We start from the raw sequence: 7,420 nt of genomic DNA on the forward strand, positions 1-7,420 counted from the left end.
AAGTCATTTAAAGTTATTTAGAGAATAAACTTATGGATACACTTAATTTTAATAAGGAAGAGTGGCTAACTTTTATAGTTCTCTACCATGCTATTACCAATCCCATTGATATAGTTACATTACCCAAAATTTCAAAATTCCATCCAATAAACATTTGGCTAAAGTTCCTTCTAACATCCTTTATACCTATCATTGTCCTATGAAACATGCAAATATATAGTTTATATTTATTACTACTTGCCTTATGGGTATTTTATTATGGGAATATTTGAAGCCATGGATATTCAAGGAGAGAAAGATCAATTCATAGATATTATAAAGCCTTTCTATTCTCAAATGATAAAATTAATTGTCTTCTACCTTCCCTCCTATATCTAAATACATGGAAGTTATTATGATAAACTAGAGAAAGACTTCATATCTTCAGACTAGAATGGGGTGCAAATTGACGATGTACAACATCTAGAGTCTCTTTAGTTACATCTTGATATTTCTTTAAAAATGTATATACAAACTTAAAATCATAGTGTTTTCTCATATAAAGTAGATATAACTTATGAAAGATTGAATAAGAAAATTACCTACTTGGAGAAACCAAATTACATCATGCAAAAAATGTCGGAATTTTAAGCTTTTGTTATTGAGATGGTCCATTTCTCTCACCATTCCCCTTTCGACTTTGTTATTTGATTTCCTATGGAATCCAACCCTAGTTACTTTACTCCCCAATCCCTAAGGGAATTATACACATTATTTCTTTAGTTTGTGTCCTTTCTTTTTCCTTTATTTGTAGTAGAAATCATGTCAATAAAGTATTATTCTTAGAATTTATTTGGAGCTATGCACTTATCTCTGACCTGATACCATATTATTTTATTTCTTCCATATTAAATCCCTTGAGTATGATAGAAGATGCATTATTTTATTTCTTCAATATTAAATCCCTTGAGTATGATAGAAGATGCATTATTAATCTCACTACGAGGGAATTTCCTTTGCAAGTGTCCATATTCCCTACCTAGGGTGCACATGAAAATGATTTCGACATAGTCTACATTACATCAATGAATCTATTTTCTACTATCTATTTCTATAATGTTATAAATACTATCACTTATATTCAACTCCATAGAGTACTTAGCAACCAAAATCATTTACCTTTTTAGATTTTGTTCATTAAGATAAACTAATCTACAGATATGATTTTGTATGGCTTTCAAAGAGCACTCGTTCCATGATTCTAAAGGAAGATAAATATTTATAAACAAAATGGAAAACACTTGATATGCTTATTTTAGTGGATAAAATATTGATTCCACCTTTTGTGTCGAAGGATAACATTGTCCGTAATACTAGTGACATTTACTACTATATCCCTATCCCATTATTTATATTCTAATATTAGGTGAGATTTCAAAGAGAGGAAAATGGATGGAGGTTTGACATACGTCTTCTCCATAATGTGCTACTAGACAATTTCTTTGTTCCTAATGTCAATTCCAAGGGGAGTGTTTACAATGAGTTTCCATTTATGTTAATATCTGGGTGAGCGCAATTGGATCCACAAGACACAGGACAAATATTTAAATAAGGTACAAAATAGGGAAATTCAAGCCCTTTAGTTTTTAGTGAGTAACCTTGATTAGTGCATCACAAGCCATCAAATATTAATGGCTCTTATTCATTTTTGGGGGTCCAAACATGCTCAAAGCTTAATTAAAGGGGTGTCCAAAATTACATTAGGAAGTAAAAAACTAAAAGAATGTGGCAAACAATGAAGTTATTTAGGCTCCCCATGCCCCTCCTTACTAAATTTTCCATCAATTGCCCCTTGCCGCCCTTGGATAAGAAAAAATAAAATATTGAGATGATATGAAACCAAAGGAGGGTGATGTAGCACTAGTGGGGCCAAGTGTAGCAGGTCTAGCTTTAGTGAATTAACACAAATATTTACATGGTAGTTGATGGCTTAAGGAGATATGTTTCAATATGGGGCTCTGCCATCACCCCCCAATATGGAAATGCTCATGGATTTTCTTGATATCTAATACGATAAGCACTGATTCATAGGTATTTGTCTTAAAGTACTTAATAATTGGTTCCCAAGAGCTAAGCTCCCATGGAACACCATGTATCGAAAAAATTTTAATGCAAAAGTTCATGGATTTACCAAATAAATTAACATGGTTAACCCTAGGTCAAACCTCTAGTCATAGAGTGCTAAGGCATAACACCTAATGGCTAAGAGCCATTATGCCCCTGGAACATTGGGTGTTCAAAAGTCACAAAGGTTTCTCGATCAATTGATATGGTTAGCTCCTGGTTAATTACCTAGTCATAGAGTGAAAAAATATAATGCGGAATGACTAAAATCACCATCAGGCCCCCAAAACATCAGGTATACAAATGTTCATAGATTTTCTTGATACTCGATAGCCTGATTCTTAGGGCATGCCAGTTGGAAATGTGACAATGCAATGATGTGGGATGCTAGGTAGAGCAGGTGACGCGATAGTGAAAGACACATGTGACCTTGTTTTGGTGTTAATGGATGACTAACTTTGTAAAGATGAGTGATAGATGGCACATGGAAAAGGTTCCATTTGGCAAAGGACCCATTGATACTCACCACATTAGACTATGATTTGTTGTTGGAAGAATGAGGTGGTAAGATAAGTGCCAACAAGAGCTCTTGAATCTTTGGGTGGTGATTTTTATATTTGATCAATTGATAGTTCAAGATCAATCATCTGGAAATCCTAAGAGATATAATAATTGCTAGAACTAAAGAAAAGTTTTTGCATTATTGGAGCCTTAAAGCAAGTTTTTGCATTATTGGAGCCTTAAAGCATTAAAATCCTTGGGTTTCAAAAAATATCTCTCGATTACTCGATAACATAGGGATCATAGTCATAAGGCCTAGTAATAGGGTGCTGACATCTTGCACAAGAGGGATTAGTTCCAATGGGCCCTTAGAATCCTATGTTAATGTTTTACAAGGAAATGTTTGAAAACTCTTAATAGCCTAGGGAGCTAATATGGGAAGCACTCATGGAATAATGCATGGTTCTAGGTGCATGTTGAATTAGCACCCAGGTGTTGAATGACATAGTTTTGGGTGTTTTCTCCTTATTGTCTGGTAGCTAATTTTTTTTTTTTTTTTAACTTATGGCCTAAGGGAACAAAACATTTTTTGTCTCCTATCAAGAAAGGTTCCCAATAAAAAGAGTAAAGAATCTTGGTTTTGTAAGGGTGTCTAGTTTTTAGTATTTGGTATGCACCAAGTAAAGATTAAATTTGGTGTCTAAATGGTTTCATAATCATGGGGTTTCAAGGCTAGATGGAAGGGAGATTAAAGGAATAGGAAAACCACCTGCATAGTGCTTGATCAAACCATTACAACAAGTTGGACTAAAGCACAAAATTAGTTAATGGGGATAGAAGAAGCATATATAAAGTGAGAAAGGCCATGGAGGTATTTAGTGAGAAAGAGGTGCACAATAGTGAGTATCAACACAAGAAGAAGCCAATGTGTCAAAATCACAAGATGAGAAGTTAACACTGAATCTATGGATAAAGAACATGGATAAGTAAAAAGAAAGTTGTATAGTACTAGAGTCTTCTACAAAAAAGTTTAAGAGTGGTCTGTAGTGAAGTGAGGGAATGATGTGCAATGTAAGATGGTTTGCACCAAAGTGAGAGAGTGGTATACAATATGAGAGTGATGTGTAGTGTGGTAGTTTTAAGATGTGTGGGATATGTGTTGTGTAAGGCATGAGAGGATTGATGGTGTAGAGAGAAAATAATTAATAATTGAGCATGTAAGACGAGTACCAAAAATAGAGAAAACTCCTAATTCACTAACATAGATTTGTGTAGTGGTAAAGAAACTACACAATTATAATATATTGGAGGAGATTCTTGAGATGTCCTGAGGAGAAGAGTGAGTTAGAGAATATCAATGATCCAAGAGGATTGAGTTGTCTAGAAGGAATTGAATAATGGTATATATATATCATGATGTTACGATAAAGAATTTTAGAAGAGAAAATATATGATGAGGTGCTTGCAAATAATTGAATAAAAGTAGAGCAAAACAAAGAACAACATTGTAAATCATAGATTAGTAGGTTTTTGTGTCTCCAATAGAATGGCGTCTATAAATTCTAAGGAATCTGTATCTCCCATAGGTTGGTTCCTATAAAGTAATGGGGATTGGTGTGTCCAGTAGTTTGGTTCCTACAAATTCGAGGTGGTTGGTGCCTTCTGGAAGTTGGTTCACATAGAGCAGTGGGGATTGGTCTCTCCAACAAGTTGTCACTTGCAAATTTGATGGAATTGGTGTCTCTTGTAGGTTGGTTCCTATAAAAATGTGGGGATTAGAGTCTCCAGTAGGCTGGTTCGTACAAAGAAAAGGGGATTAGTGTATCCTATAGGTTGGTTCCTACAATGAATAATCAATTAAAATATGTTTTGTGGTTTTTTCCCTAATGGGTTTCCACGTATATCTTGTGTCTATGATAGGATCATGTGATAGGAACACTCTTTTATGGAACGAACTATTCCTTCTATAATATCATGATGAGGACATATCTAATGTCACTTGGTGTTAATATTTCACTATTTATAATGGATGTTTATCAAATTCCAACAAGTCTTGAACAAATCTAGATGGTAAAAAAGATTTTTTAAAAAATGTGAAATCTATGAATGTCATTTTATGTGGTCTTTCATATTTTGATTTTGTCAAGGTAATGTAGTGTTGATTTGCTAAATATATTTGGAGCAAACTTTAAAGAATCTATGAAGGATATGAAAAGGTAAATAGGGATGTGCTGCATACTCATAAAACACAATTTGAAAGTTTACATATGAATGAAGAAGAATATATTTCAATCTTTTTCCTTCATGTGGATGAGGTTGTGAATACTATTAGAGGATTTTGTGAAAAGTTTGATGACTTAGTAGTTATTTAGAAAGTGTTGAGATCTTTCCCATTTATATTTAATGAAAAGGTTTTAGCCATTGAAGAAATGAAATATCTAGAATATATGAAGATGAATGAACTACATGGAATCCTCATTGCATATGATATAAGAATAGGAAAAGAAAAGCCAAGATTAAAGATAGAAACCTTTATAGCATCAAAGAAAGAAAAATGACACAAGGACCATGATCATTCATGATCATTTCAATAAATTTGTTGTTGAAGTTAATTATATTAAATTTTCATTCATATATAAATCTTTATTTTTCTAAAATTATTTAATTTAGTTTTTCATTATAGTGGCCGTTAGAATTGAATATCTTAGATTTCATTTGTATATTAATATTTGTGTTTTATAATAATTATCTTAGATTTCATTTGTATATTAATATTTGTGTTTTATAATAATTATTATTTTTGAAATGATTTTAATAGTAAATCAAATTGAATTCAAAGTTCACTACATTCAATTAAAAATTTATTAGATTTAATAAATAAATAGTTTCTTTACAATTAGTTGGAATATTGTTTAAAACCATATTTGTGGTTGACAGTTAGAAATAGAACTTTAAATGTTTTCAAAATATCATTGTTTCATTAGATTCTTTATTTGTTTTTAGCATGGTGCATTTCATTAGTTCATAAATGTTAATGAAATAATTAAATGATGATCAATTGGACATGCTCTTTGTTGTCTAAATGCAATGTACTTTGATTCTTTAGACTCATTTTCCACTAATTGACATTTTTTTTCATTAATGAAAAGGTTTACAAGACATAATGGGAGGGTTAAAATTTTAACTATATTAATAACTCATGGTTATTTTCAGAATCCTTCAAACTACCTCACACTTACTATTAATTCTTTACAGATATATAATATTTCATCTTTTGATTTACTAAGTTTTCATACTGTGCTTTTGTTCTTCCTCATATTAGCATAATTTTGAGAAAATAAATTTCTTGTATAACCCTTATTTTCCTATACACCTCCACACTTTTTGAGAGGGTTGAGAGGTTCCTCTTCTATTCCTCCAATTGCTTTATCTCCCACTATTAATTTTCAAGGAAAGCACCTTTATTGTTTTCCATATAGTCATTTTTAGCTTTAATTCACCTTCAAATAAGACACCTTACCTTCCCTTAGTCTAATTTTGAGTAAATTTCTCAATGTTTACTAAGTTATCCCAGAAATCTTTGATTTTTAATTATTCATCTCAATTAAAATGTTTCCATTTAAGAGATACCTAATTTCTATATTCCTTGTTGTACACTAGAAGAAGTTGAATTTAATAGGTACTTTGTTCTCTCCTTTGTCACTCTAAATTGTTAAGTCCTATGATCCAAATAGCCCCCCTATACCTATTCATTCTTTAACTCTTCCTTCATTTTTTAAAATGATTTTGGAAATTAAAAATCAATATAACCTTCTAAGTAAACTTTTAACTACTTTCTTATTATTCTTTAATGTGAGAAAAATCACTATGCACTGTAGAGAAATGATCCCTTCCCTTGTTAATTTATGAGACAAAAAAATATGCTAGTGGATCCCTATACCCTACTTCCCCATATATATTCCCTCCTCATTTCAAGTCAAGTCTTCATACATAATATTCAATTCTTCTAATACGTATTTTGGTCTAGGTTACATTTTCACTATTCATTTCTTTAAAGATATATATTACCCAATTATAAAATGAAATTTATTTAAAGTTATTTAGAGAAAAAATATGTGGATATGCTTAATTTTAATAAGGAAGTGTTCCACTCTTTTATAGTTCTCTATCATGTGATTACCAATCCCATTGATCTAGCTACATTACTCAAAATTTCAAAATTCTATCCAACAAACATTTGTCTTAAGTTCCTCCTAGCATCCTCTGTTGACACCTAATCCTCAGTGGTTGGGTGTACCCGGAATGTGAACAGTCATCAAGTAGATGAACTGTTCAGACACATTTCTGTATATAAGCAATAGTTACCTAATGAAATAATCAATCAGTTTTCTTCTGCCAATTCTGGAGTTACCCTGGCCTGACATGGTATCAGAGCACAGGTCCCAGGTTCCTTTTTCTGGCGTGCCTTGTAACTCCTCTGTCCCATATTCTGCCTTCCTGTTTTAGTGTAATTGCATCCGTTGGTTAACGCCTCTGCCTCTGCCAGTGCTCTGTCCTCAAACGGCTATGTCATTCTACCACACCTGCGCTGCCCTGAATTCACCCAGAATCCAAAATCGTTCCAGCGTCTCTGGGCTCTGTCCACTAACGCATTTGCCTGGCCTGAACGTTTGTCTGGCCTGACACGGCTTCTTCTGCCTAAACGGCTTTAATGCCCTCTGTGTGACAACGCTTGTCTCTGACCTGCATCTGACATTTGAAATTGAACCGTCAAGATACCTGAAGCGCTCCACATCAAGCCTCGAACACATCTGGC

The sequence above is a fragment of the Pinus tabuliformis genome, chromosome 1_1 (genome assembly GCF_031772625.1).
Source record: "Pinus tabuliformis cultivar Carrire ecotype Pingquan chromosome 1_1, CPIR1, whole genome shotgun sequence".
Lineage (NCBI taxonomy): Eukaryota > Viridiplantae > Streptophyta > Pinopsida > Pinales > Pinaceae > Pinus > Pinus tabuliformis.